This window comes from Cajanus cajan, chromosome 6 (genome assembly GCF_000230855.2).
Source record: "Cajanus cajan strain Asha chromosome 6, NIPB_CcT2T_4, whole genome shotgun sequence".
NCBI classification, from domain to species: Eukaryota; Viridiplantae; Streptophyta; class Magnoliopsida; order Fabales; family Fabaceae; genus Cajanus; species Cajanus cajan.
The window spans coordinates 50,791,182-50,798,762 of NC_138522.1; positions in this window are offsets into that span (position 1 = coordinate 50,791,182).

A 7,581-nucleotide genomic window follows, 5' to 3' on the forward strand; every position below is an offset into this window, starting at 1 on the left:
TTTCATTGTATGCCCAGGTCGAGCACTACGCATCAAAGCAGTGAAACCGACCAACCCTCGGTCGACGACGAAAAACGCACTCGCGCCCCAGGCCGAGCACTACGCACAACGCGTACTAAACCCCGAGCAATCCTCGGTCAAGTTTGAAACGTGCACTCGCACCTTAGGTTTCCCTCCCGAGTACCCTCCTCGGCTAAGGATGTGCCTGGGCCGAGCACCATGTCGACGGCGACGACACCGACCAACGTTCGGTCGACGACAAAAAATGCACTCGCGCCCCAGGCCGAGAACTACACACAACGCGTACTAAACCCCGAGCAATCCTCGGTCAAGTTTGAAACGTGCACTCGCACCTCAGGTTTCCCTCCCGAGTACCCTCCTCGGCTAAGGATGTGCCTGGGCCGAGCACCATGTCGACGGCGACGACACCGACCAACGTTCGGTCGACGACGAAAAATGCACTCGCGCCCAGGCCGAGAACTACACACAACGCGTACTAAACCCCGAGCAATCCTCGGTCAAGTTTGAAACGTGCACTCGCACCCCAGGTTTCCCTCCCGAGTACCCTCCTCGGCTAAGGATGTGCCTGGGCCGAGCACCTTGTCGACGGCGACGACAACGACCAACGTTTGGTCGACGACGAAAAACGCACTCGCGCCCCAGGCCGAGTACTACACACAACGCGTATTAAAACCCGAGTAATCCTCGTATGAACACAAGCCGAAGCTTCGATGACCCAACGTTCACGGAAACCGAACACACTCGTATAAACAAACACAACGCGCGTCGAACACCGTCATAAATCACAAAATCTGACCTCTCGGCCACACACACAACTCGGTTTATAATCATTGAACACTTGTAAACACGGAAAGTTAACATTCAATTAAGAACAAGTATTGTCGACCACAGCGGCTACTTACAAAAAAATATATCTACCGGCGCCGATGGCCAAGTTACAAAAAGGCACTAACGGCCCGGTTACAAAAACCAAGCAAACCTACTCTACCAGAATCGGTTCCTACACTACGGCCGAGACGTCCGGATTACCGTCACTTATCACGTCTATAATTGGGTCATCTTCCTCCGTAGACGGAGGTACCGGCGCATGCGTAGAGATGCCTCGGCGGGGAGCCTTGTCGGACCGCTTGATGGAATCCCGCATCATGTTGTTCGAGGATCTTTTCGGTGGCCTCGGCTTTGAGTTTGGTATGCGCCTCAGTCAACCGAGCAATCTCAGCCGCCGCAGCCGCGGCCTCAACTTTCATCCTCTGCACTGACAACTTCAAGTCATCAGCCTCCCTCCTATAGCCATCGGCCGATCTCTTTAGTTCGTCGGCTGACTCTATGACTTTAGCATTCGTAGCCAAGGCCTCCTTCACTGTTGCCTCGGCCTCCTTTAACCGGGTCTGAAGTCGCTCAGTCGAGACCGCCGACCTCATCATCACGTGATTGGCTACCAGCGAAGTCCGCACGTCGAGCTCGCAGAAGAGCTTGTACTCGGCCTCCATAGACATACCCTCCAAATACTGGAGCCCCCCTCCTGTAGCGAGGTCAGGGCTAACCAAGTTCTCGGACTGGACGGCCGGGGCCAAAAAATTTGACCCTGCAACAACAGCTGGGATAGCAAACCCCCCACATCCAGACTGTTCCAGCGTTATCTGTTTTTGGCGTTTGGAGGAGGTGCCCGGCTGCTCGGTTTCCACGTTCGGGTCGGTCTGACGTGGCCGAGAGGTCCCGGTCCTCTTTCTCTGGTCGGCCAAGGGAATTATTACAGGCGAGGGCTTATCCCTCGCAATCCTCAATGCCGACTTCGCCGGTGGCACCTTTCCACTGGCCTTAGCATCCTTGGCTCTCTTGGCGAGCATGGCGGTCACGTCGAGATCCCCTCCGGCCATCAGTCCTGCAACGAAAGAAGTTTTAACATCAATTCAAAACATTGCTACACTACCGAAGCCTAAAACACATACCTAGGAAGGCCATCTCGAAGTGAGACGTCTCGAATACGTCCAAGAGGCCTCGGACAGGTAGGCCCTTCGGCAAATTATTAAGAAACTCCACAATTTCTTTATCCTCGGCGGGGAGCTTGGAAAAAGGTATCGCCTCGAATCGCGTCGGCCGCCTCGTCCAATAGAAGGGGAATAATGGATTGTCCTCCAGGTCAAAGAAGCAGTTTCTCAGATCCGAACCCCAACGAACCTTAAAGAACCCACTCTTAAATCCCTTATAAGAGGAGGTGAATGCTCGGAGAAATCCACGCTTCGGCACTCGAGCTTACGACACCCATTTCACCGGCTTGCTCGGCCGGCAAATGTAATAATAGAGGAAGGCAAGGGGTCGAGGTGTTAGACCGAGGCATAAGCACAGATTACGGAACGCTTGCATAGCTGCCCAAGCATTAGGGTGTAGCTGGGTCGGCGCCACGTTCAAAGCACGGAGGACCCCCATCTGGAAATCATCGAAGGGCAATGTCACGCCGAGATCCTCAAACCAACACATATAGGCGTAGAAATAGTCGTCCTCATCGGACCCCCGCTCCAAGAACACGAAATCGGTGTTCGGCCCATCGTCCTCGCACGCCTCGGCAAGCAACGAGAACTCGTCCTCCCCACTCCCAAAACATTTCTCTAAAGACACGAAAGTATCCAACAACTCTAGGTCGGACAACTTTGAAAAGTACACACCGACCTCTCCGTCCACCCATTCATACCCGGGCATCTCCATCGTGCCGTAATCAATCTTCACCTTTGGCTGAGTCCTCGGAGCGGCCATGGCTTTGCCCCGACCATCACCAACCACTACCAAAGCATCTTCGATCGCCTCGGCGTGAGTCACCCCAGCCGGAACGCTTTGTTCGTTGACCCGTCTGAAACCCCTATCATCCACCTCGGTGGCTCGTGCTAAGGGCACGGCCAATGTCAACGGGGGTGATACTTCTATCACTTCGTCCCCACTATTCTCCTGCTTGGCAAAATCGGAAGGAAATACCACTTCACATTGTAAGGGAGGCAACCGTGATATTTCACTTGAACCCGATTCCTCTCGATCAGACGAACGGCCCGACGCCTCCGAAGATGTGCAAGTCCTACCCGAGGAATAATCCTTGTCCATTTATTAAGCAGAATAAAGAATACAAAATTTACCTTTGATCGGTTTGCTCGATTACTTCTGAAGTCGAGAGCGTTCGGCAAATTTACAGCATGTAAATTCACCAGCAACCCCCCTCCTATTTATAGGCAAGGTGAATGGGGGAGGTGAAAAGGCGTCCCGACATCCCAGCCGTTCGATTTAGGTCATCCAACGGTCCACATTTAGTAACCGTTGGACCCGTAACCGCTAGGGCTAACCTGGCAAGCCACATCCGCCGAGGCCTCGGCGCAAACTCTAATAGCTTGGAACCTCGGCTTAGGCTTCGTCCATCGAAGTCCTCGACATATCCCCATCCCTAAACCTCCGCCTACATCTCCCTCGCGTGATGACAGAGGTCTCAACCACATTTATCTCGGCATGAGATCACGATAATCGCTCCACGCGTCAGAGGGTTCAGCCTAAGATCTCTCTCACGTGATGTCAGAGGTCTCGGCCTACGTTCATCTCAGCATGGAATCACGATATTCACTTCACGCGTCAGAGGGATCGGCCTAGCTCCCCCTCACGTGGTCAGAGGTCTCGGCCTACGTCTCAATCACCCGAGGCCCTGACCCAAGCTATGCCATGCCGAGACTTATCAAAACCGCCCCTGCCTCTCCGGCGACGACCAGAATGTCACACGGTTCTTACCGTCTTCGTCTTTCACATCCTCGACGCTACGGGGGTTGTATACCGTATGGGGGCCGATCTGGCCGAATACCCGACCCCTCGAATACTCGGGTCGAACACCCGACCCCTCGAATACTTGGGCCGATCACCCGACCCCTCGAACACTTGGACCGAATACCCTCAAACACTTGGCCGAATACCCTAACATACCGATCACCCGAGAATCGAACGGAGTACGTCGGTATGCTCGGCCAAAACCATGTGCCGGCCCCAAGATAATTCCAAAGAGCTTAATTAACGTAATGCATTGGATTAGTCCCCTAATTTCCCGGGGCCCAGTCCCTAATCACGACCCAATAAGAAGTCCTATAAATAGAGTCCCAACGAGGTACGTAACTAACTTTCAACTACCGCATTTATTACGCCGAGCACTTACTTGAGCGTTGGAGTGTCTTTGCAGGCACACCCCCCCTCACATCGGACTACCCGGATAGGAACGAGAAGACCGAGACCTAAGATCCGACCCGTTACAACAAAGATAATTGAAGTGTGTTTCCTAACACAGGAACAAATTATATTACTCTCACTGGATTCTTATTATTATGAATTTGATTTATTATCAATTTACAAGCTGATTTAAAAATATGTATTAAAAATATGTAATATAATACTTACTTGACTCTCTTTTACTGGCACATTAAAAATGTGTTAGTAATACTTGTAACAAATATAATACATGTTGAAGATGAACGTTATGAAAAACAATAAAAATACATATTGAATATTTTCTATAAAGAGTGTTTGGTACACAAATTTTTTTTATTTTTTCGAAACTTTGACATAAAAAATGTTAGTTCTTGTATTTGAAATTTTATTTAATAAATAATATTCATAGGAAATATTGTTTCTTAAAAATATTTTTTTATAGGTTTTTCACAAAAAATATTCTTATGGAAAGGTAAAAAATTAACCTTTTTAATGTAAAAATAAAATTTTAATAAACATAATCTTTTATATAGTTATGTTAAATTTGAAGGGATTCAAGTTTTACTTACCTCCTGATTGAACCATATTAATTTAAAGTGAAACCTTAAGACACTAGTATGAAAGCAAGAAAAAGTATTTAAAGGGAATTTGATAGTGAATAAAGTGTTAAATTTTGATTTTAAATACAATCATAAAAACACTTCAAAGGTTAATCACAATAAAGTGTTTTAACTAAATAAAAAAAAGTTAAAAAAAACACGTTAACTATTATTCCAGGTATAATATATTTTACTTTTGATGTATGAACATTTGTAATTATCCAAGACTCTATGAGTATGACTATAACTAACCAACTACTTATCTGTAACTTGTATATAATATCAATTAATAATATTATAATTTTTTATTTTATCATAAAAATTTATTTAATTTTTTTAATGTATTTTTCTAATTTGGTCGATGGCTCGACAAGTTGGACAAATAAATAGTAGTCTAAAAAGGATATAAATCAGGACAACTTAGTTTAAAATAACATTTAGTCCACGTAAATTAGGTTGAATTGGGTCAACCTTGTCCATTTGACACCTCTATAACGAAATATCATATAGTTTTAAAAATTTGTAAAAGAATTATAAACGATTTATTTTTTGAGAACTTTGAATTTAACAGTTGAATTGTTAAAACTCAATGTAAATCATGAATTATTAAGTGAAAGAACTCTAATAAAATTACTCTTAAAATAAGTTAATCTCTCTCCATAAAAAAATATAATTATATAAAAGAAAGTTGTTTGAATAAAAAAAATTAGGAAGGTGATTCTTTTTTTTTTTGTTGAAGAATTTCAAATACTTTAGGGTGAAATGTTTTGTTTTGATAAGAAATTCTTAAAGAATTTGAAATTCTTAATTTTTTTTATTTTTATCTCATTTATATATCTTTTATCTTTCTCTGTTATAAAAAATATCAATAATTTTTAAAAATATTAAATATTCAATTTAAAAAATTATTAAATATTTTTTAAAATGATTGAATATTTAAAAAAATTGGCTACTAAAGTTTAATTTTAAAATTTGAATATATTTATTTATTTAAAATCAAATTCTTCCTATCATGTAGATTAAATTACCTTATCTAGACTAAAAAATTTAAATTTAAGACATTTAAATTGATTTATCCAAATAAAGTATTTAATAAATAATAAAAATCAAAATAAAAACAATTCAGAGTTTTCTCTTCAATTTTTTTTTACTTGTTAACCTAACTTTTTAAAGGATTGACTTGCCTAGCTTCTTTATTTCCTTAAACGTTATTAGAGGGAAAAAAATGTGTTAGGATAAGGAAAAGACATTGATTGATCAAGTGAAACATTTAAGGAAAAGGTTTTTGGAGGTGGGGTCGATAATCTCTCTGGTATGTGATATCCTCAAAGAGGGTGAAGTATAAGGGTGGTGATCGTCTCCTTCCTAAGTTCACTATTATTAAATCAACCTTTGTGAAGCTTTGTGAAGCTATGTGAACCATGGAAACAATGTCTGGTGGTGAAATTGTTGGGAGAAGAGCATTAGTTTCATTACTATGTAAAGCAGACTGTAGACGCTTTGAAAATTACAAAGGGATTTTTAGATAATGGATACATCACATGGCTATTTCATTGTGAAATTTGATCTCGATGACGATAGGGAGTGTGTGATGCAAGGAGGTCCATGGATGCTCTTTAATCATTACTTGACTATCACATAATGGTCACCATAGTTTGTGATGTATGAAGTGGAGGAGGATAAAACCTCTGTATGGATCCACTTTTTGGGGCTAGGCATGGTGTTTTATGACGGGAGCATTCTTTTTACCATAGTTTCAGCCTAGGAAAGCCTATTAAGGTTAATCTCAACACTTTTAATATGACTAGAGGTAGGTTCGTCAAAGTCTATGTTGAAATTGACCTCCATAAATCGGTGTTAGTAAAGCTATCAAATTGGGTTAAAATCTATGAGCTAACTCGACCAACCACGAGATTTGAGTCAGGTTGGGTCAAATTTTTTTGACCCGTTTCAATTATAAGGAAATTTTGGTTCGGCTCACCACGAGTCAAACCGTCTAACCTTAAATACTTTTGCTTAATCAATTTGTGTAATGAGACGTAGAAGGTTATATTGAAAGTAATAGTGTCACAACTGCATCTTTACCTCTATGATATCATGGGACATTTCCAAGGAAGTTTCATACCAAGGAGAGGAACACTTGATAATAGTATCCATGCACAAGAGACTCCTTATTTTATATCCAAGGATAAAATTGTTATGTAAATTATGACATTGAAAATCAACCTCGAGAAGGCGTATGATAAAGTGAGTTGGGATTTTCTTCAAGCTACCCTGCATAGATTTGATTTTCCTACTGGCATCATCCAAATGACCATGTGGGAAGTTGAGAGCTCTATGTTGTCGATGCTTTGGAATGGAGGGAGGTTGAAACCCTTTCAACCATCTCGGGGTCTTAAGCAAGGGACTCCTCTCTCCCCATATCTTTTCGTGCTCTACGTGGAGATACTTACTTTTCACATCCATGAGTTAAATAGAGAAGGGTCTAGGGAAGCTATTCAAATATCACGGGAGGCCCAACTTTGTCTCATTTGTTGTTTGTAGATGATATTTTCTTATTTTGTCATGCCATGGAACAACATGTGAAACTGGTAACTTCAACCTTGGAGGGATTTTGTGTTACGTCAAATTTGAAGGTAAAATGTTACAAGTTTAAATTCATAGCGTCTAGGAAGATGGGAAGCCCGAGAATGAGATGTTTCAAAAAAAATTCTAAATATATACCATAACCATTGCA